We start from the raw sequence: 25,010 nt of genomic DNA, 5'->3' as shown, positions 1-25,010 counted from the left end.
ACCAAAAACACACTTGGCCGGGTTAAGCATCATCTTGTAAACCCGGAGATTATCAAAAGTTTCCCTAAGATCATCTACCAGGGTCTCCTTCTCCCTGGATTTAACCACGATATCATCCACATAGGCATGAACATTGCGCCCAATCTGGTTATGAAGACAATTCTGCACACAACGCTGGTAAGTCGCATGTGCACTCTTGAGCCCAAAAGGCATAGACACATAACAGAAGGCTCCAAAGGGAGTGATGAACGCCGTCTTTTCCTGGTCCTTAACTGCCATTTTAATCTGATGGTACCCATAATAAGCATCCAAAAAACTTAACCGCTCACAACCCGCCGTAGCATCAATAATTTGATCAATACGGGGGAGAGCAAAAGGATCAGCCGGACAAGCTTTGTTTAAATCCGTGTAGTCCACACACATCCGCCAGGTGCCGTTCTTCTTGAGCACGAGCACCGGGTTAGCTAACCATTCTGGATGAAAAACTTCAACAATAAACCCGGCCGCCAAGAGCCGGGCCACCTCATCACCAATGGCTTTCCGCCTCTCCTCATTAAACCGCCGAAGGAATTGCCTGACCGGCTTAAATTTCGGATCAATATTGAGAGTGTGCTCAGCGAGTTCTCTAGGTACAACTGGCATGTCAGAAGGTTTCCATGCAAAAATGTCCTTGTTCTCACGGATGAACTCGATGAGCGCGCCTTCCTATTTCGGATCCAGATTGGCACTGATGCTGAACTGCTGAGATGAGTCACCTGGAACAAAGTCAACAAGTTTAGTTTCGTCAGCTGACTTAAATTTCATTGCCGGCTCATGCTCCGTGGTCGGCTTTTTCAAAGACGTCATATCTGCCGGGTCAACATTGTCCTTGTAGAACTTCAACCCCTCTGTCACACAAACAGATTCAGCGTAAGCCGCGTCACCTTCCTCACACTCCAAGGCTATCTTTCGGCTGCCATGAACCGTAATGGTCCCATTGTGACCCGGCATCTTGAGCTGCAGATACACGTAACACGGCCGTGCCATGAACTTGGCGTAAGCCGGCCGCCCAAATAAAGCATGATATGGACTTCTTATTTTAACCACCTCAAAGGTTAATTTTTCCGCCCTGTAGTTGTACTCATCTCCAAAAGCCACTTCCAGTTCGATCTTACCAACTGGATATGCCGACTTACCAGGCACTACACCATGGAAAACAGTATTGGATTGGCTGAGGTTCTTATCAATCAACCCCATACGACGGAAGGTCTCATAATAGAGGATGTTGATACTGCTGCCTCCGTCCATGAGCACTTTAGTGAATTTATATCCCCCCACCTGAGGAGCCACCACCAGGGCCAGGTGACCCGGATTATCAACCCAGGGAGGGTGATCTTCCCTACTCCACACAATAAGCTGCTCAGACCATCTTAAATAGCGTGGAACCGCCGGCTCAACAGCATCCACAACCCTTTTATGAAGCTTCTGATCTCGCTTGCACAGACTGGTGGTAAACACATGATACTGTCCACCATTGAGCTGCTTTGGATTGGTCTGGTATCCCCCTGCTGCTGCTGATGACCCTGGCCGGACTGCTGATTAAAGCCCCTTTGAACATTCTGAGAATTGGAATTTGAGCCGCCGCCCGGGCCATGAAAGCCGCCGGCGCCTGAACCGCCGCCCGGGCCATTATTACCATTGAAAGAATTGGAATTCTTAAAGGCCTTCATGATTGCGCAGTCCTTCCATAGATGAGTGGCCGGCTTTTCCCCAGAGCCATGCCTCGGGCAGGGCTCATTTAACAATTTTTCAAGCGTCGGGCCTGACCCGCCGGCTCGGGGAGGTGGTCTCCCCTTGCGCCGGTGGTTGTTACCCTGTGAATTGGTGTTGGCCACAAATTCCATACTGCCATCAGCCTTACGCTTGTTACCTCCTTGGTTCGCCGGGTTATGCTGGGGGCCCTTGCCATTGCCATTCTGTTTTCCCTTCCCTGTCCTTTCATCATCCGACGCGGGATCCTTGGTACTATCAGAGTCGGCATACTTGACCAGAGTCGCCATCAGCGTACCCATATCATTGCAATCGCGCTTGAGCCGCCCGAGCTTCATCTTCAGGGGCGCAAAACGACAATTCTGCTCTAACATTAAGACTGCAGAGCCGGCATCCATCTTATCAGATGAATGTATTATCTCTTTGACCCGGCGAACCCAATGGGTCGTAGACTCACCCTCCTGCTGCTTGCAATTAGTCAAATCCACAATTGACATAGATTGCCTACATGTATCTTTGAAGTTTTTGATGAACCGGGCTTTTAGTTCAGCCCAAGACCCGATAGAGTTCGGTGGCAGTCCTTTCAACCAAGTGCGGGCAGTCCCATCTAACATCATGGTGAAGTACTTGGCCATTGCCGCTTCGCTGACCTCCAGCAACTACATTGCCATCTCGTAACTCTCGATCCATGCTCCGGGTTGTAAATCAGCCGTGTAATTAGGTACCTTCCTAGGCCCCTTGAAATCCTTGGGCAGACGTTCATTACGGAGAGCCGGCACCAGACAAGGAACACCTCGGTCCTCGTAGGTATACCCGCGTCGATGGAAGCCGTCGGATAAGCCGGGAGTGGCTGGTAAGCCGTCAACTGAGCCGCCCGCTCGGCCTCTTGCCGTGCTCTGTCTTCGTCCACCGCGTTAAAAGCTTCATTTTGAACCAGGCCGTGGCAAGGAGACAAGTCACGGCGTCGGACATTGCTTGAGCCGGTCGCTGAGACCATGCGCCTGCTATAACTCGGGCTCCGGCCTGGACGAGGAGTTGAATGAATCCTGTCCCGGCTATAAGAATATGCCTCCTGTTGCGCCAGAGCCGTCTGAAGGAGCTCTCTGACCCGGCGGGTTTTGACCGCTGTTGGAGAGTCGCCATCGATTGGGAGAGCCGCCAGTCGCGCCGCCGCAGCGACCATGTTTTCCAACGGTTGGCATAATGACCCGGTGGTATTGGCACGTACTGAGGCGGGGTAGTGTTCACCCTGGGAGGCCCCATCACTTGGGGCTGGATTGGCATTCCAGCTCCGGGCGCCGTGATCTCTGGCGGGTTACTGGGCCCTGCACCGGGCGTGTTGAAGAGGTTTCGAGGATCGTAAACCGGAGGGAGTCGAGATTGGGCCTTTTGATGCCTCCTTCTCATGATCTCATTGGACGCGTTCTGATCCATCGTGAGCCGGAAAGACTGCGCTTGAATCATCTGAGTCTGAGCGTCGAGAGCCGCCCTCTCCGCAGCCATCCTGATCCCTTCCGCCGCCAGATCCTCCTTGGCCTTTGCTAGATCGAGCTTTAACTGTGCCACCTCAGCGTCATGCTGAGCTTGATCCGCCGGGGCGACCGTAGCGGTTAACAGGACCGTCATCTTGTCTGTGAGATCCATCAGCACCTGAGCCGGCGAGGGCACAGGGCTTCCTGCCCCGGCGGTGGGGTTTTGAACAGGTTGTGCGCCAGCCATGAAGATTCCAACCCGGCTCGGCGGCTCAAAGGGGTCCGGAATATCGTCGCCATCGGAACAACCCCTGAGCCTGCCATCTTGAAGTTGATACAACGAGTTTGACTCATCCGTGGACGACTCACCGTCAGAGCGGGCGGCCGTCTCATCACCAGATCCAGATCCTTCAGAGAGCTCTCCATGGACGCATTCCACGAAAGCACGCTTCAAGGCAGGCAAAGTCCGGGCGGGTCATGCACGTTGAGCCGTCTCGATGAGATCGGCGCCGAGGTCCGGCTCAGGGCCCGGCTCACCAATCTTGCCAATAAAGAGATGGATTCCGCCGAAGGGGACCCGGTACCCGTACTCAATTGAGCCGGCGTCGGGGCCCCAATTTGCATCGTCGATGTAGAGCTTGCCGCGACGACTCTTGGTCATCCGGCCCACAGCGTATCACTTGAGCCCTTCGAAGCTGCCCTTCAAGAACTCAAATCCACCGTGCGCTGGCCCCACGGTGGGCGCCAACTGTCGTAGAATTGTCACGGCAGATGTCCTCGTGCAAGGACTTAGTCGTGGAGCCATCGCAGCTAGGAAGCTTAAAGGGGTTAAACGGGACAAAGAACACGAGGGTTATACTGGTTCGGCCCCTTACGGTGAAGGTAAAAGCCTACGTCCAGTTGAGATGGTATTACTTAGGGTTTCGATGACCAGGGAGCTAAATCGCTATGCCCGGCTCTCGATCTGTTGTCTCTCGTCCTGAACCGCCGCCAGGTCGTCCCTTTATATAGAGAGGTTGGCGCCCCGCGGCTCTTAGAGTCCCGGCCGGCTTATAACAGTATCCGGCTCGGACTCTTAACTACTCTTGCCTTACGTTACAAGTCTTGCCATAACGGCGGTTTATCACTATGGGCTGTAAGCCGCCTCCGGGTCTTAAGCCCACTATTGATCCGCCATCTTCAAGCCTGGTACTGGGCTTCACGTGATGATCATTATAACGTAACCCGGCCCCTCCTGGGCGGGTGACTCTAATGGTTATATTCTCAACAACTAGCAAAGCAAAGATAGAAGTGATTTCGAGGGTATGGTCATCTTGCCTGCAAGGTTCTCAGAGTTGTCGAAAGCTTGATCCTCGTAAGCGTACTCAACAGGTTCCTCATTCATGAACTCATCTCCTGGCTCTACCCAAAACAAGAACACAAGCACGGAACCACAATCAATCACGAGAAATGCACAAGCAACATGATGCAAAACACGAATGATATGCAAGATATGATATGTGATGCATATGCGTGCTCCGGAAGAAAAATGATGAACAAGGCAGTAACTTGGCAAACCAAGTATGCCACTGGAAAGATTAGATGATTTCGGTTGAAATCGATATAAAGATCACCGGAAACGGATGCACGGTTTGCAAATAGCAAGCAAAACAAGAATGACACGAATCTGTGATTAACAGCATGATAGCACTTAGAATGCAACAACAAGCTATGCTACAGAACCCCAACGTAGCAACAAAGCTTATGACAGTAATCTACAGGAGATGCTTGACAAAAGATGAACACTGAGCTACGGCTAGATCACCACATAACAGGTTCAAACAAGCATGGCAAAAGTGCAAAAGATATCAGGTTCACAGACTTGGTGAAATTACAAGACATGGCATAAACAGTATCAGGTTGCAGTGTTCAGAGCAAGCGAAACACATGCTACAGGAAATTAACATAGCAAAACAAGGCATGGCATTAATCTACTAAATGCATGTGACAAAAGTCCCTTACTGACCATAAGCCAAAAAGGACCAGAAGATATGATGGAAACCATGTAAACATAGCAAATTTCGTTAACAGGTTTCAGACTTGGCAGAAAACAGAGAATGACAGAAACAATAATATGAAGGCATCTTGGTGAGCTTGATGCACTCACCACAAAGTAGTGCATGACAAAACAAGCATACCTATAGCAAAAAGGCTTGTTTATGAAGCTACCCATGGCAAGAGAAAATACATAGCATGTATGAAACAACTACAACAACCTTGGCAAAATTGAATATCATGTTGAGAATCTGCCAGAAATATTTATAGCAAAAGTAGAGTAAGATTGAGTCATGCTATGGCACTCCATAATTGAAAAAAAGGGCATGATTGGATAGAGCACAACTATATCTACACAACATCCTTACTGAACATCACCAAAATAAGCATGGATCTCTCAGTAGCCACAAGGATACATAGCAACAAACTAACAGCAGTCACAGACGGTAAAATTACTCAGTCTCTGAAATCAGAAACATCACGAAGCCTAGTTTGCATGCTTGTGCTAGTCACTACATAGATCACAAAAATACATGGCATACACCTCTGTAAAGATGGCATGGCATACATCAAAACACATGTAGAGCTCATACTCATAAGATGCACATATTAAATGAAACAAAAAATAACAAATCACCAAGATCTGATAAGTAACAGCAGTTAACAGCATATAGCACTCTTGCACCAGAGATTTGGGCATCAATATGGATTCAAATGAACATGGCACAATGGAACAAAATGAAGAGCATCACGAGACAAACATGTCGATATATTACACGCTCGAAACGGTGCTATATGCAGTGAGTTATGATGCGATGAACATGATCATGTATTGTAAATAATTCAAGACTTAAGAGAAAAATCGGGGGGAGGAAAAGTCAACTGAATGTGGATCTGGAACGGGCCCGAGCTCGGACGCCGAGGCTCGCCGGAGCTGCCGGAGACGGGGGAGAGGAGGCACCCGCGGGGAGGACTCGGGGAGGACGCCGGCGACGAGGAGGGGCGCGGTTGCCGGCGGGGAAGAGGAGGCGGCGGCGCGGCGGCGCCGGAGGAGGATGGCAGTGCGGCGCGGGACGGCGGGCGCGGCGGCGCCGGCGCGGAAGGATGGCGACGCGGCGGGCGGCCGCGGGGAGGAGGCGCGCGCGCGGCGACCACGGGCGGCGGCGGCGGCTCGGGCCCGCGCGGGCCCCGGATGGGCTCCGCGGGCCGCGGCGGCGGGGGAGAGAGAGGGTGACGTGGTGCGACGGGATTCGCCGGGCGCGGCGGCGCGGACACGTCCGGCACGGGGGAATTTTGTCCGGCGGTGGGAGGTGGAAAAAAAACTAGGGTTCATCCGCGAAATTTCGGAGGGAGGTGCAAATATATAGGCAGAGGGAGCTAGGAGAGTCCAAACGGGGTGTGGTTTTCGCCCACACGATCGTGATCGAACAACCTAGAGCATGGAAGAGACTTAGAGGGGTTTTGGGCTGTTTGAAGGGGGGTTTTGCTGTAACACACAAAAGGCATTTGTGGTTACCCGGTTAACCGTTGGAGCATCAAACGACCTCCAAATGGCACGAAACTTGACAGGTGGTCTACCGGTGTTATACCAAGGCCACTTGGCATACCTCGGTCCATTCCGAGAACGTTTAACACCCGCTCACAAAAATAAACAAGAGGGGTGCGCCGGAGGAGGTGGGAGTGCCGGATTGCAAAACGGACAACGGGGAAAATGCTCGGATGTATGAGACGAACACGTATGCAAATGAGATGCACATGATGACATGATATGGGATGCATGACATGAACAAAATGCAAAACGAAAAACAAAACCCGACCACAGAGGGAATATCATAACACATAGCCAAAAATGGCAAGAGTTGGAGTTACAAATATGGAAAGTTACATCCGGGGTGTTACAACACTCCACCACTACGAGAGGATCTCGTCCCGAGATCTAGGATGGCACCGGAGGGAAACGGAAGATGAAAAGGTAAAACAAAGTTGCTTATTTGACAAACGAGTGAAACCAAAGAACCTTGAGAGGTTAAACAATCTGAAAGAAAGAATACCATGGAGATGAACGAAATGAAAACACTCCGGTTAAATGGATAAGCAAGGAAAGAAGATGATCTTGACAAAACAAGAAGATGGGTCGAATAGAGCGATATCACAATGCCTCCGGTAGAAATGAAAGAATGCAATGAAAAGAACGGAGAAGAAAACAACATGTTCTACCTTAAGTGAATTTGAGAGAGCATCCTTAAAAGAAGGATATGACGGAATTGTTGAAAAAAATCAACAAAGAAAGGATATGATCTTCGTGGGCTTATGGAGACATCTCAAAACTTGAGGTGAAATTCTGCCACTAACGAAAACAATTGCTTGCTAGAGAGCAACGAAGAGATGAAAACTTCTTCACCGAGATGAGAAGGAGAAAATTGGATCATTGATGAGCACCGCAATAGCAACATTCCTTAGGGGAGGCTTTAGGTGAAACATGACACAAGATAAAACCAACGAAGGGATTGGTGGATTTAAAATATCTCATTCTTGGCAACATGGGAATCATGAAAAGCAAACTCAAATTGTCAAGAATGACATAACACCACCTCAAATGATAAGGTGGAACGAATTGCACTTCGGACTGCAAGATGAAGAATACTTGAGCTCCTCTGAAAAGAATCTCGATGAACACTTCGAGAAGGAATTAAATCTTTGATGAACCATCATGTAGAGCCTCCATGAAGAACTCCGATAATAAAAGGATGATAGAAAGAAAGAGAAGTTGAAAACACCAGGTGAAGCCTTGCAGTGATAAGATGAAGCTTTGAAATGATATAACCGAGAAAAACTTGGAACTCCGGAAAGAAAGATGAACAAATGAAATCAAGAATTTTGGTGAACCTCCGGAATAAGGGATTAATCACTTGGATGAAACAAGAATAAGAATTACAATATGCTTAGCCTTCACCAATTTAAATTGATGACAAGCAACGGATTTGGCATACTACTTATTCTCGTAGAAAGGATTAAGATAGATATGGCGCAAACTTGGGAAGGTCTTCAACGAACCACCGATAGGATTGGAAAGAATGAATGAATCTATATGATAACGAAGGAAGAGAAATCTTGAACGAACCACCGTAAGAATTGAAAATGAACGAAGAAAAGATAAAGAAACACCGGGAAGAATTAGAAAATGAACGAAGATACTTGAAAGAATTTAGATACAAGTGAACGCAGAGATCAAGAGCTGACTAGAGGATACTTGAACGATTCACCGGTAAGATTTGGAGAACGAGAGTTGAATGTTGAGAACGAATAAATCTTCTGAAATGATGGCCTTCGGAGAATCAAACTAAAAAGACTCATGAATTGCTCCGGATGGGTATGAGAAGAATTCTCACAATCGAAAACAATTATGAGAGGATGCCATAAGCTAGAACTATGAATCTTCAAGAGAACGGTCCAAGATTTAGGAGAAATTCTTCTTCGGTCTTCAAATGTTGAGAATGATGATGAGAACTACCATGAATTGTTGAGATACTCCGGGATGAAAATTAGAAAGGTTGAACCAACGATGAAAAGAATTTGGAAGATCTTAGAGAAAGACATTTGACTAATGATGACTCATTCTTACGTCAAACTTTGAAAAGAATTTGGGAGTAGCTCCGGGAAAATTAGAAGAGTCAGGTAAGATCCTGGGAAAAGACATGTGGGTTAGGGCCCACTCAAAAGATACACCGTTGGAATGATTTAAAAGAGAGATCGCACCAGTTGAATTAAATGGCTTGAATGAGATAGCATCCTCAAAAGAACTTGAGTGAATTGAGAATGGAAACTTGAATCTTCTGAGATATCTTCATCACTCCGGAACAATTGAATAGCGAGAAGTGGCTGATTAAGAGGTGCACCGGTACGAGAAAAACATTTGAAACGAGGAAAAAGATATGATCAACAAAGCTTGAATTTAATCCACCGGAGAAGAAAAGAGAATGATGAACTGATGAACTTGAAACTTCCTGAGCATCTTCCTGATAACCAGCAGATTAGAACATTGATGGAAAAGAATGGAGAAACTTAACATCCATAAGATGAATACATGATTAAGAAATCTGAGTCCTTGAAGAAAGAGGGTGGGAGGGCGGGAAAACAAAGGCAACTTGGGTCGGATGAAACGAACACCGTTGAGAAAAGGTTAGAATTGATCTTGCGAATGTTGGAATGACTGGATGCACTTGAAGAGAAACACGCCGGTTGGAAAAGAATTAACATGACGACCTCGATGATCAAGAAGGATTAGTATTCACATAGCAATATGAGAACACCGTTTAGGAAAGGTATGGATTCAACATTTGACTTCGAAGCAACTCGAATACCACAACTTAAAACAAAACAAAGGATTGGCTCGCAGAATAAGCCGGAACAAACATTTGATAGAGATTTCGTCCGAAGTTTTCGTGGTGGGGCCCACACGGGCTCGATCGTGCAACACCATCATGTACAAGGCAGTGCACATGACATACGAAGCATCCCCGAGTCGGCATAGCCAAGGACTCTTTAAGAAACTACGAGACCACTGTAAAACCAACCGTGGAAAGGCGGACCACTAGATGTCGAACCCCAATCTCATATCATGCATCTGTCGGAAAGATATCCTAGGAGCTACTTGAATTCCCACTTATAAACTCCCGAAACTTTCTGGTTATGCAATCAGGTGTTAGGGATACAGGGGACACAATATATCTCACCCAAACTAACAATACCTAGATCCAGCTGTATCCATCCTTCAACATATAACCAAGAAACCTTCGGAAATCATTTACCTCAACCTGCGAAAAGCATCCGTTATACGAGTTATGGCAATACTCCCGAACTCCCGCCCCAGTACTGGGTGGCGTCGAGGTGATCTCACCAACAACTGCATAAAAGAGATTTCGATGTCGGCGAAACTCAGGTATTCCAGAACTGCAACGATAAAATTGTGACGACAACACCTCGGAGCTCAACTCCCCGGGACACTGCCACAACCCCTAAATGTCAGGAGGCACCAAGAACAATGTTCTCGTCACAAAACCATCGGAACGATTCTAAGATACCCGCGTGATCCTAAATTTTTTTTAGTGAAATTTGAGGAGAGAAGAGTCAAAACTTCTACGTCAGGAGGCCTCACCAGAGCGACGAAGGGACTGAGGAGTAAAAAGAATCCTACTCTCCGATATATATAATCCTAAGACTCAAAACATTTTTGTTCTAGACTCAACAATGCCAGCGATTCGATCAAGCAGGGGGCTCCTAAGTCGGGGATGGATCTGATTACCAACTTGTAACGCCCACGATGCGGCTATATCTCCCACGTGTCGAGGCACGACTTAGAGGCATAACCGCATTGTGGTTTTGTCGCAAGAAGGGTCATCTTCACACAATCCCATGTAATGAACAAGAATGGGATAAAGAGTTGGCTTACAATCGCCACTTCACACAATACATAAATAAATCATACATCAATCAGAGTACACACATATGTCCGACTACGGAACCAAAAGAAAAGAAGACAACCCAACTGCTAGATCCCCAAACGTCCCAACTGGGCTCCACTACTGATCAACAGGAAACGAAACAACACAACGAACAAGAGCTTCATCGAGCTCCCACTTGAGCTCGGTTGCGTCACCTGCACTGGTATCCTCGGCACCTGCAACTGTTTGGAAGTATCTGTGAGTCACGAGGACTCAGCAATCTCACCCCCGCGAGATCAAGACTATTTAAGCTTATAGGAAAGGATGGGGTAATGAGGTGGAGCTGCAGCAAGCACTAAGCATATATGGTGGCTAACATGCGCAAATAAGAGCGAGAAGAGGAGCAACGGAACGGTTGTCAACTAGTAATGATCAAGAAGTGATCCTGAACTCCTACTTATGTCAAACATAACCCAAAAGCCGTGTTCTCTTCCCGAACTCCGCCGAAAAGAGACCATCACGGCTACACACGCGGTTGATGCGTTTTAATTAAGTCAAGTGTCAAGTTCTCTACAACCGGATATTAACAAATTCCCATCTGCCACATAACCGCGGGCACGGCTCTCGAAAGTTTATACCCTGCAGGGGTGTCCTAACATAGCCCATTATAAGCTCTCACGGTCAACGAAGGATAAACCTTCTCCCGGGAAGACCCAATCAGTCTCGGAATCCCGGTTACCAGACATTTCGACAATGGTAAAACAAGACCAGCAAAGCCGCCCGGATGTGCCGACAAATCCCGATAGGAGCTGCACATATCTCGTTCTCAGGGCATACCGTATGAGCCAGACGTCGGGTTGGCATAGACCCTGGTTGCCCAGGGGGCGCCGGACATCGCTCGGTTTGGACCAGCACTCGAAGGAGCACTGGCCCGGGGGGCTAAAATAAAGATGACCCTCGAGTCTGCAGAACCCAAGGGAAAAGGGGATAGGTGGTAGCAAATGGTAAAACCAAGGTTGGGCCTCGCTGGAGGAGTTTTATTCAAGGCGAACTGTCAAGGGGGTCCCATAAATCACCCAACCGCGTAAGGAATGCAAAATCAAGGAACATAACACCGGTATGACGGAAACTAGGGCGGCAAGAGTGGAACAAAACACCAGGCATAAGGCCGAGCCTTCCACCCTTTACCAAGTATATAGATGCATTAATATTATAAGAGATATTGTGATATCCCAAAATATCCATGTTCCAACATGGAACCAACTTCAACTTCACCTGCAACTAGCAACGCTATAAGAAGGGCTGAGCAAAAGCGGTAACTTAGCCAAACAACGGTTTGCTAGGAAAGGATGGTTAGAGGCTTGACATGGCAATGAGGGAGGCATGATATAGCAAGTGGTAGGTAGTGCAGCATGGCAATAGAGCGAACAACTAGCAAAGCAAAGATAGAAGTGATTTCGAGGGTATGGTCATCTTGCCTGCAAGGTTCTCAGAGTTGTCGAAAGCTTGATCCTCGTAAGCGTACTCAACAGGTTCCTCATTCACGAACTCGTCTCCCAGCTCTACCCAAAACAAGAACACAAGCACGGAACCACAATCAATCACGAGAAATGCACAAGCAACATGATGCAAAACACGAATGATATGCAAGATATGATATGCGATGCATATGCGTGCTCCGGAAGAAAAATGATGAACAAGGCAGTAAATTGGCAAACCTAGTATGCCACTGGAAAGATGAGATGATTTCGGTTGAAATCGATATAAAGATCACCGGAAACGGATGCACGGTTTGCAAATGGCAAGCAAAACAAGAATGACACGAATCTGTGATTAACAGCATGATAGCACTTAGAATGCAACAACAAACTACGCTACAGCACCCCAACATAGCAACAAAGGTTATGACAGTAATCTACAGGAGATGCTTGACAAAAGATGAACACTGAGCTACGGCTAGATCACAACATAACAGGTTCAAACAAGCATGGCAAAAGTGCAAAAGATATCAGGTTCACAGACGGTGAAATTACTGGACATGGCATAAACAGTATCAGGTTGCAATGTTCAGAGCAAGAAAAAAACATGCTAAACGAACTTAACATAGCAAAACAAGGCATGGCATTAATCTACTAAATGCATGTAACAAAAGTCCCTTACTGACCATAAGCCAAAAAGGACCAGAAGATATGATGGCAACCATGTAAACATAGCAAGTTTCGTTAACAGGTTTCAGACTTAGCAGAAAACAGAGAATGACAGAAACAATAATATGAAGGCATCTTGGTGAGCTTGATGCACTCACCACAAAGTAATGCATGACAAAACAAGCATACGTATAGCAAGAAGGCATGTTTATGAAGCTACCCATGGCAAGAGAAAATACATAGCATGTATGAAACAACTACAACAACCTTGGCAAAATTGAATATCATGTTAAGAATCTGCCAGAAATATTTATAGCAAAAGTAGAGTAAGATTGAGTCATGCTATGGCACTCCATAATTGCAAACAAAGGCATGAATGGATAGAGCACAACTATATCTACACAACATCCTTATTGAACATCACCAAAATAAGCATGGATCTCTCAGTAGCCACAAGGATACATAGCAACAAACTAACAGCAGTCACAGACGGTAAAATTACTCGTCTCTGAAATCAGAAACATCACGAAGCCTAGTTTGCATGCTTGTGCTAGTCACGACATAGATCACAAAAATACATGGCATACACCTCTGTAAAGATGGCATGGCATACATCAAAACACATGTAGAGCTCATACTCATAAGATGCACTGATTAAATGAAACAAAAAATAACAAATCACCAAGATCTGATAAGTAACAGCAGTTAACAGCATATAGCACTCTTGCACCAGAGATTTGGTCATCAAGATGGATTCAAATGAACATGGCACAATGGAACAAAATGAAGAGAATCACGAGACGAACATGTCGATATATTACACGCACGAAACGGTGCTATATGCAGTGAGTTATGATGCGATGAACACGAGCATGTATTGTAAATAATTCAAGACTCGGGAAAAATCGGTGGGAGGAAAGTCAACCGAATGTGGATCTGGATCGGGCCCGAGCTCGGACGCCGAGGCTCGCTGGAGCTGCTGGAGACGGGGGAGAGGAGGCACCGGCGGGGAGGACTCGGGGAGGACGCCGGCGACAAGGAGGGGCGCGGTTGCCGGCGGGGAAGAGGAGGCGGCGGCGCGGCGGCGTCGGAGGAGGACGGCAGCGCGGCGCGGGACGGCGGGCGCGGCGGCGCCGGCACGGAAGGACGGCGACGCGGCGGGCGGCCGCGGGGAGGAGGCGCGCGCGCGGCGACCACGGGCGGCAGCGGCGGCTCGGGCCCGCGCGGGCCCCGGATGGGCTCCGCGGGCCGCGGCGGCGGGGGAGAGAGAGAGGGTGACGTGGCGCGACGGGATTCGCCGGGCGCGGCGGCGCGGACACGTCCGACACGGGGGAATTTTGTCCGGCGGCGGGAGGTGGAAGAAGACTAGGGTTCATCCGCGAAATTTCGGAGGGAGGTGCAAATATATAGGCAGAAGGAGCTAGGAGAGTCCAAACGGGGTGCGGTTTTCGCCCACACGATCGTGATCGAACGACCTAGAGCATGGAAGACACTTAGAGGGGGTTTGGGCTGTTTGAAGGAGGGTTTTGCTTCAACACACAAAAGGCATCTGCGGTTACCCAGTAAACCGTTGGAGCATCAAACGACCTCCAAATGGCACGAAACTTGACAGGTGGTCTACCGGTGGTATACCAAGGCCACTTGGCAAACCTCGGTCCATTCCGAGAATGTTTAGCACCCGCTCACAAAAAGAAACAAGAGGGGTGCACCGGAGGAGGTGGGAGTGCCGGATTGCAAAACGAACAATGGGGAAAATGCTCGGATGCATGAGACGAACACGTATGGAAATGAGATGCACATGATGACATGATATGGGATGCATGGCATGAACAAAATGCAAAACGAAAAACAAAACCCGACCACGGAGGGAATATCATAACACATGGCCGAAAATGGCAAGAGTTGGAGTTACAAATATGGAAATTTACATCCGGGGTGTTACAGGCCATGAAATCAGAGATAGAATCCATGTATGAGAACAAAGTGTGGAATTTGATTGACTTGCCTGATGATCGTTGAGCCAATGAGAATAAATGGATCTTCAAGAGGAAGACGGACGCTGATAGTAGTGTTACTATCTACAAAGGTCGACTTGTCGAAAAGGGTTTTTGACAAATTCAAGATGTTGACTACGATGAGATTTTCTCACTCATATTGATCCTTAAAGTCTGTCCGAATCATGTTAGCAATTGCCACATTTTATGAAATCTGACAAATGGATATCAAAACTGCATTCCTTAATGGATTTATTAAAGAAGAGTTGTATATGATACAACCAGAAGGTTTTGTCAATCCTAAAGGTGCTAACAAAATGTGCAAGCTTGCTCCAGCGATCCATCTATGGACTGGTGCAAGCATCTCGGAGTTGGAATATACGCTTTGATAAGTTGATCAAAGCATATAGTTTTATACAGACTTGCGGTGAAGCCTGCATTTACAAGAAAGTGAGTGGGAGCACTACAGCCTTTCTGATGAGTATATGCGAATGACATATTGTTGATCGGAAATGATGTAGAATTTTCTGGGAAGCATAAAGGAGTGTTTGAAAGGAGTTTTTCAAAGAAAGACCACGGTGAAGCTGCTTACATATTGGGCATCAAGATCTATAGAGATAGATCAAGATGCTTGATAAGATTTTTCAATGAGTACATACCTTGACAAGATTTTTGAACTAGCTCAAAATGGAACAGTCAAAGAAAGAGTTCTTGCCTGTATTGCAAGGTGTAATGTTGAGTAAGATTCAAAACACGACCACGGCAGAAAATAGAAAGAGAATGAAAGTCATTCCCTATGCCTCAGCCATAGGTTCTATAAAGTATGCTATGTTGTGTACCAAACCTATTGTGTACCTTGCCATGAGTTTGGCAAGGGGGTACGATACTAATCCAGGAGTGGATCACTTTACAGCTGTCAAAATTATCCTTAGAAGACTAAGGAGATATTTCTCGGTTATGGAGGTGATAAAGAGTTCGTCGTAAAGAGTTACGCTGATGCAAACTTTTACACCGATCCGGATGACTCTGAGTCTCAATCTGGATACATATTGAAAGTGGGAGCAATTAGCTAGAGTATCTCCATGCAGAGCATTGTAGACATAGAAAATTTGCTAAATACATACGGCTCTGAATGTGACAGTCCCATTGACTAAGCTTCTCTCACAAGCAAAACATGATCACACCTTTGTACTCTTTGGGTGTTAATCACATAGTGATGTGGACTAGATTATTGACTCGAGTAAAACCCTTTGGGTATTAGTCACATGGCGATGTGAACTAATCACATGGTGATGTGAACTATTGGTGTTAAATCACATGACGATGTGAACTAGATTGTTGACTCTAGTGCAAGTGGGAGACTGAAGGAAATATGCCCTAGAGGCAATAATAAAGTTGTTATTTATATTTCCTTATATCATGATAAATGTTTATTATTCATGCTAGAATTGTATTAACCGGAAACTTAGTACATGTGTGAATACATAGACAAAATAGAGTGTCCCTAGTATGCCTCTACTTGACTAGCTCGTTAATCAAAGATGGTTAAGTTTCCTAACCATAGACATGTGTTGTCATTTGATGAACAGGATCACATCATTAGAGAATGATGTGATGGACAAGACCCATCCGTTAGCTTAGCATAATGATCGTTAGTTTTATTGCTATTGCTTTCATCATGACTTAAACATGTTCCTCTGACTATGAGATTATGCAACTCCTGAATACCGGAGGAACACCTTGTGTGCTATCAAACATCACAAGTAACTGGGTGATTATAAAGATGCTCTATAGATGTCTCAGAAGGTGTTTGCTGGGTTGGCATAGATCGAGATTAGGATTTGTCACTCCGTGTATCAGAGAGGTATCTCTGGGCCCTCTCGATAATGCACATCACTATAAGCCTTGCAAGCAATGTGACTAATGAGTTAGTCATGAGATATTGCATTACGGAACGAGTAAAGAGACTTGCCGGTAACGAGATTGAACTAGGTATGATGATACCGATGATCGAATCTCGGGCAAGTAACATACCGATGACAAAGGGAATGACGTATGTTGTTATGCGGTTTGACCGATAAAGATCTTCGTAGCATATGTAGGAGCCAATATGAGCATCCAGGTTCCTCTATTGGTTATTGACAGGAGATGTGTCTCGGTCATGTCTACATAGTTCTCGAACCCGTAGGGTCCACACGCTTAACGTTCGATGACGATTTGTACTATGAGTTATGTGAATTGATGACCGAAGTTTGTTCGGAGTCCCGGATGAGATCGCAGACATGACGAGGAATCTCTAAATGGTCGACAGGTTAAGATTGATATATTGGAAGGTAGTATTCGGACACCGGAAGGGTTTCGGAGTGTATCGGGTACATACCGGAGTACCGGAGGGGTTACCGGAACCCCCCGGTGAAAGGTATGGGCCTTATGGGCCATAGGAGGGAGGCTAACCAGCCCACGAGGGGCTAGTGCACCCCCAAAAGGGAGGATGCCGAATTGGACTTGGGAAAGGGGCGCCACCCCCCTTTCCTTCACCTACTCCCTCTCCTTCCCCTTTTCCCCCTCCGGTAGAAGGAAAAAAGGGTGGGTGATAATCCACAAGTATAGGGGATCACAACAGTTTTCGAGGGTAGAGTATTCAACCCAAATTTACACAAGGGGAGCCAAAGAAAATTCTCAAGTATTAGCAGTTGAGTTGTCAATTCAACCACACCTGGATAACTTAGTATCTGCAGCAAAGTATTTAGTAGCAAAGTAGTATGGAAGTAACGGTAACGGTAGCAAAAGTAATATTTTTGGGTTTTGTAGTGATTGTAGTAGTAGCAACGGAAAACTAAATAAGCGAAGAACAGTAGAAAAGCTCGTAGGCATTGGATCGGTGATGAAGAATTATGCCGGATGTGGTTCATCATGTAACAGTCATAACATAGGGTGACACAGAACTAGCTCCAATTCATCAATGTAATGTAGGCATGTATTTCGAATATAGTCATACGTGCTTATGGAAAAGAACTTGCATGCCATCTTTTGTCCTACCCTCCCGTGGCAGTGGGGTCCCAACGGAAACTAAGGGATATTAAGGCCTCCTTTTAATAGAGTACCGGACCAAAGCATTAACACATAGTGAATACATGAACTCCTCAAACTACGGTCATCACCGGGAGTGGTCCCGATTATTGTCACTTCGGGGTTGCCGGATCATAACACATAGTAGGTGACTATAGACTTGCATGATAGAATCAAGAACTCACATATATTCATGAAAACATAATAGGTTCAGATCTGAAATCATGGCACTCGGGCCCTAGTGACAAGCATTAAGCATAGCAAAGTCATAGCAACATCAATCTCAGAACATAGTGGATACTAGGGATCAAACCCTAACAAAACTAACTCGATTACATGATAAATCTCATCCAACCCATCACCGTCCAGCAAGCCTACGATGGAATTACTCACGCATGGTGGTGAGCATCATGAAATTGGTGATGGAGGATGGTTGATGATGACGATGGCGACGGATTCCCCTCTCCGGAGCCCCAAACGGACTCCAGATCAGCCCTCCCGAGAGAGTTTAGGGCTTGGCGGCGGCTCCGTAGCGTAAAACGCGATGAATCTTTCTCTCTTAATTTTTTCTCCACGAACACGAATATATGGAGTTGGAGTTGAGGTCGGTGGAGCTCCAGGGGGCCCACGAGGCAGGGGGCGCGCCCAGGGGGCCAGGCGTGCCCCCCACCCTCGTGGAAAGGGTGTGGGCCCCCTGGCCTTGATGCTTTCGCCAGTATTTTTTATTATTTCCAAAAATAATTTTTGTGATGTTTCAGGTCATTCCGAGAACTTTTGTTTCTGCACATAAATAACACCATGGCAATTCTGCTGAAAACAGCGTCAGTCCGGGTTAGTTCCATTCAAATCATGCAAGTTAGAGTCCAAAACAAGGGCAAAAGTGTTTGGAAAATTAGATACGACGGAGACGTATCAACTCCCCAAGCTTAAACCTTTGTTTGTCCTCAAGCAATTCAGTTGACAAACTGAAAGTGATAAAGAAAAACTTTTACAAACTCTATTTGCTCTTGTTGTTGTAAATATGTAAAGCCAGCATTCAAGTTTTCAGCAAAGATTATGAACTAACCACATTCACAATAACAGTTAGGTCTCATGTTTACTCATGTCAATGGCATAATCAACTAGCGAGCAATAATAATAAATCTCGGATGATGGTATCTCGCTAGCCCTTTCTAAGACCGCAAAACATAAATGCAGAGCACCTTTAAAGATCAAGGACTGACTAAACATTGTAATTCATGGTAAAAGAGATCCAGTCATAGTCATACCCAATATAAATTAATAGTAATGGATGCAAATGACAGTGGTGCTCTCCAGCTGGTGCTTTTTAATAAGAGGGTGATGACTCAACATAAAAGTAAATAGATAGGCCCTTCGCAGAGGGAAGCATGGATTTGTAGAGGTGCCAGAGCTCAATTTTTGAAATAGAGATAAATAATATTTTGAGCGGCATACTTTCATTGTTAACATAACAACCAAGAGATGGCGATATCTTCCATGCTATACACATTATAGGCGGTTCCCAAACAGAATGGTAAAGTTTATACTCCCCCTCCACCAACAAGCATCAATCCATGGCTTCCTCGAAACAACGAGTGCCTCCAACTAACAAGAGTCCCGGGGGAGTTTTGTTTGCAATTATTTTGATTTGATTTGCATTAAGCATGGGACTGGACATCCCGGTGACCAGCCATTTTCTTGTGAGTGAGGAGCGGAGTCCACTCCTCTTGAGCATAACCCGCCTAGCATGGAAGATACGGACAACCCTAGTTGATACATGAGCTATTCGAGCATACAAAACAGAATTTCATTTGAAGGTTTAGAGTTTGGCACATACAAATTTACTTGGAACGACAGGTAGATACCGGATATAGGAAGGTATAGTGGACTCATATGGCATAACTTTGGGGTTTAAGGGATTGGATGCACAAGCAGTATTCCCGCTTAGTACAAGTGAAGGCTAGAAAAAGACTGGGAACCGACCAACTAGAGAGCGACAACAGTCATGAACATGCATTAAAATTAATGAGCATTGAGTGCAAGCATGAGTAGGATATAATCCACCATGAACATAAATATCATGAAGGCTACGTTGATTTGTTTCAACTACATGCGTGAACATGTGCCAAGTCAAGTCACTTGAATCATTCCAAGGAGGATACCACCCCATCATACCACATGACAACCATTTTAATAGCATATTGGCACGCAAGGTAAACCATTATAAGCTCCTAGCTAATTAAGCATGGCATAAGTAACTATAATCTCTAATTGTCATTGCAAACATGTTTATTCATAATAGGCTGAATCAGGAATGATGAACTAATCATATTTACAAAAACAAGAGAGGTCGAGTTCATACCAGCTTCTCCCATCTCAATCAGTCCATCATATATCGTCATAATTGCCTTTCACTTGCACGACCGAACGATGTGAATAATAATAATAGTGCACGTGCACTGGACTAAGCTGGAATCTGCAAGCATTCAATAAACAGGAGAAGACAAGGCAATATGGGCTCTTGGTTAAATCAACAATAATGCATATAAGAGACACTTCAACAATTTAATCATGGTCTTCTCCTATCGACCCCCAAAGAAAAGAAAAGAAATAAAACTATTTGCACGGGAAAGCTCCCAACAAGCAAAGAAGAAAAGGAAATATTTTTGGGTTTTCTTTTAATTATTACTACTACATCAAGAAAGGTAAACTAGCTAAAAGCTACTACTAATTTTTTTGGTTTTCTTAAGATTTTTCAAACACACAAGAAGAAAGCATAAAAAGAAAATAAACTAGCATGTATATTACAATGAAAGAGTATGAGCACCGACATCTAGCAATGAGTGTGTAAACATGAATGTAATGTCGGTGAGAAATACGTACTCCCCCAAGCTTAGGCTTTTGGCCTAAGTTGGTCTATGTCCACGGCTGGCCTGGCGGATATCCAAAGTTATAGTTGGGGTCATACTGAGATGCAGCGGCTATCACATCGTGGGTTGCGGCTTGGAGGCGGGCTGTCTCCGTCCTCCTCTTATACTCGTCCGCCTCCTCTCTGGTTATAAAATATCTCCCTTTTGCCTGAAAGTCAAAGAAAGTAGAAGCAGGGAGAGCGACGTGATAGGTGCGTCGTCTGTCAAAGATTAGTCGGTACTGGAGGAACTGATCGTTCCTCTCAACAAACTGATGATGAACCATAGCCTCATAATCTAAATAAACAGGATGCAACTCAACATCATACTCACGTATGGGTATATTAAGAAAATTAGCTAAACGGGTTGCATAAATTCCACCAAAGAAATCTCCATTAAATCTATTAATATGCAATCTACGTGCAACAATGGCTCCCAAATTATAATGTTTATCTCCTAACACAGCACTCCTGAGAACACTGAGGTCAGGGACACACATGTGACATGCTTCATCCTTACCATTTTTGCACCTACCTATGAAGAGAGCAAAATAATGTATAGCAGGAAAATGAATGTTCCCTATTGTAGCTTGTGCTATATCTCTAGATACCCCCACAGTTATACTAGCAAGAAAATCTCTAAATTCAGATTTGCGAGGTTCACTAGGACTACCCCATTGTGGAAGTTTGCAAGCAGTATTAAAATCCTCTAAATCCATAGTATAAGAATTTTCATAAAGATCAAACAGGACAGTTTGAGAATTGCGTGACGATGAAAATTCAAACCTCCTCACAAAGGAATTAGTGAGATAGTGGTACTGACGGCACTTATCTACCTCGAAGCTCTCAAGATCAGCGTTACACACATATGCGTTAAATTCTTCCTTGATTCCTGCTTGATCCATGAAGTCCTCTGAAGGCCATTCACAAGCCCGTACTGGTGCGTCCCTTGGTGGTTCATCATCAGCATAGCGCATTGCAAGCCTGGGTCCTTGCTTCCTTGAAGGACCACCTTGGTACATCTTCCTAAACATATTTCTTCCTCTGAAAAATTTCTGAAAATTTTAGTAACTTCAAATAAAGGTGAACCAAACTCAACAAAATTGATAGCAACTACTCCTACAAGTGCCTAGAGCCTATATGATGCATTAGAACTACTTGGAACCATGTAAATTTGACATGCAAGCTCAAGAACATGGTCACCTAGGCAGCACAAATTTGCAATGAATAAAGCACTAGAACAAAAACTAATTGGACCAATGGAGGAGTCACATACCAAGGAACAATCCTCCAAAGCAGTTTTGTGAGAGGTGCTTTGAGCTAGGAGATCGAAAATCGCAGCAAAATGAGCTAGAACTCGTGCTTGAGCTGGTTGGTGAATTTTTTGGGAGGAAGAAGAAGCGTGTGGGTGCAAGAATAAGTGGAGTGGAGCCACCGTGGGCCCACGAGGCAGGGGGGCGCGCCCAGGGGGTGGGCGCACCCTGGACCCTCATGGCCAGGTGCCAGCTCCCCCTGATGTGTTCTCAGTGCCAAATATTCTCAAATATTCCAGAAAAAAAATCATATTTCAATTTCGGGGCATTTGGAGAACTTTTATTTTTGGGGTATTTTTTTTATTGCACGATAATTCAGAAAACAGACAGAAAATACTAATTTTACTTTATTTCAACTAAATAACAGAAAGTAAAAGGAGGGTACAGAAGGTTGTGCCTTCTAACTTCATCCATATCATGCGCATCAAAAGGAATCCACTAACAAGGTTGATCAAGTCTTGTTAACAAGCTCATTCCGAATAACATGGAACCGGAGAAATTTCGAATAACACTATGTTACCTCAACGGGGATATGAATGTCCCCAATAATAAGAATATCATATTTCTTCTTGACAGTAGGAAGAGGAAATTCAAAACCTCCAAAAATAATCGATGGAATTTTTCCAATAGAATTGATACTGTGGACTTGAGGTTGTTTCCTCGAAAAGTGTACCGTATGCTCATTGCCATTAACATGAAAAGTGACATTGCCTTTGTTGCAATCAATAACAGCCCCTGCAGTATTCAAAAAGGGTCTTCCAAGAATAATAGACATACTATCGTCCTCGGGAATATCAAGGATAACAAAGTCCGTTAAAATAGTAACATTCGCAACCACAACAGGCACATCCTCGCAAATACCGACAGGTTTAGCGGTTGATTTATCAGTCATTTGCAAAGATATTTCAGTAGGTGTCAACTTATTCAAATCAAGTCTACGATATAAAGAGAGAGGCATAACACTAACACCGGCTCCAAGATCACATAAAGCAGTTCTAACATAATTTCTTTTAATGGAGCATGGTATAGTTGGTACTCCTAGATCTCCAAGTTTCTTAGGTATTCCACCCTTAAAAGTATAATTAGCAAGCATGGTGGAAATTTCAGCTTCCGGTATCTTTCTTTTATTAGTAACAATTTCTTTCATGTAGTTAGCATAAGGATTCATTTTGAGCATATCAGTTAATCGCATACGACAAAAGATAGGTCTAATCATTTCAGCAAAGCGCTCAAAATCCTCACCATCCTTTTTCTTGGATGATTTAGGAGGAAAAGGCATGGGTTTCTGAACCCATGGCTCCCTTTCTTTACCGTGCTTTCTAGCGACAAAGTCTCTCTTATCATAACATTGATTCTTTGATTGTGGGTTATCAAGATCAACAACAGGTTCAATTTCTACATCATTGTCATTACTAGGTTGAGCATCAACATGAACATCATCATTAACATTTTCACTAGGTTCATGTTCATTACCAGATTGTGTTTCAGCATCAGAAATAGAAATATCATTTGGATTCTCAGGTGGTTCAGCAATAGGTTCACTAGAAGCATGCAAAGCCCTATCATTTTTATTTTTCTTCTTTTTAGAAGGACTAGGTGCATCAATATTATTTCTCTGAGAATTCTGCTCAATTCTCTTAGGATGGCCTTCAGGATACAGAGGTTCCTGAGTTAATTTACCAGTTCTAGTAGCCACTCTAACAGCAAAATCATTATTCTTACTATTCAATTCATTGAGCGAATCATTCTGACCCTTAAGTACTTGTTCTACTTGAGTGGTGACCATAGAAGCATGTTTACTAATGAGTTTAAGTTCACCTTTAACTCTAGATATATAGTCACCCAAGTGTTCAATCATATAAGCATTGTGTTTTAATTGTCTACCAAAATAAGCATTAAAATCTTCTTGCTTAACCATAAAATTAACAAATTCATCCAAACATTGGCTAGCAAACTTGGTAGGAGGGATTTCAGCTTTATCATATCTATAGAGAGAATTTACCTTTACTACCTGTGTCGGGTTATCAAGACCATGTGTTTCTTCAATAGGTGATGAATTAAGACCATATAATTCTTCACCAGGCGGGAAATTAAGACCATGTATTTCTTCAATAGGAGGTAAATTCTTAACATCTTCAGCTTTAATACCCTTTTCTTTCATAGATTTCTTTGCCTCTTGCATGTCTTCAGGACTGAGAAATAGAACACCCCTCTTCTTTGGAGTTGGCTTAGGAGTTGGTTCATGAAGTGTCCAATTATTTTCATTGGTCAACATATTATTCAATAGAATTTCAGCTTCATCTGGTGTTCTTTCCCTGAAAACACAACCAGCACAACTATCCAGGTGGTCTCTGGAAGCATCAGTTAGTCCATTATAAAAGATATCAAGTATTTCATTTTTCTTGAGAGGATGATCAGGCAAAGCATTAAGTAATTGGAGAAGCCTCCCCCAAGTGTGGGAGACTGTCTTCTTCAATTTGCACAAAATTATATATTTCTCTTAAAGCAGCTTGTTTCTTATGAGCAGGGAAATATTTAGCAGAGAAGTAATAAATCATATCCTGGGGACTACGCACACAACCAGGATCAAGAGAGTTAAACCATATCTTAGCATCACCCTTTAATGAGAACGGAAATATTTTAAGGATATAATAGTAGCGAGTTTTCTCATCATTAGTGAATAGGGTGGCTATATCATTAATTTTAGTAAGATGTGCCACAACAGTTTCAGATTCATAGCCATAGAAAGGATCAGACTCAACCAAAGTAATTATATCAGGATCAATAGAGAATTCATAATCCTTATCAGTAACAAAGATAGGTGAAGTAGCATAACCAGGATCATATTTCATTCTAGCATTCAGAGTTTTTTGTTTCAGCTTA

The sequence above is a fragment of the Aegilops tauschii genome, chromosome 3 (assembly GCF_002575655.3).
Source record: "Aegilops tauschii subsp. strangulata cultivar AL8/78 chromosome 3, Aet v6.0, whole genome shotgun sequence".
NCBI lineage: Eukaryota > Viridiplantae > Streptophyta > Magnoliopsida > Poales > Poaceae > Aegilops > Aegilops tauschii.
The sequence above is the reverse complement of the archived record's forward strand: the minus strand, read 5'-3'. Positions refer to the sequence as shown.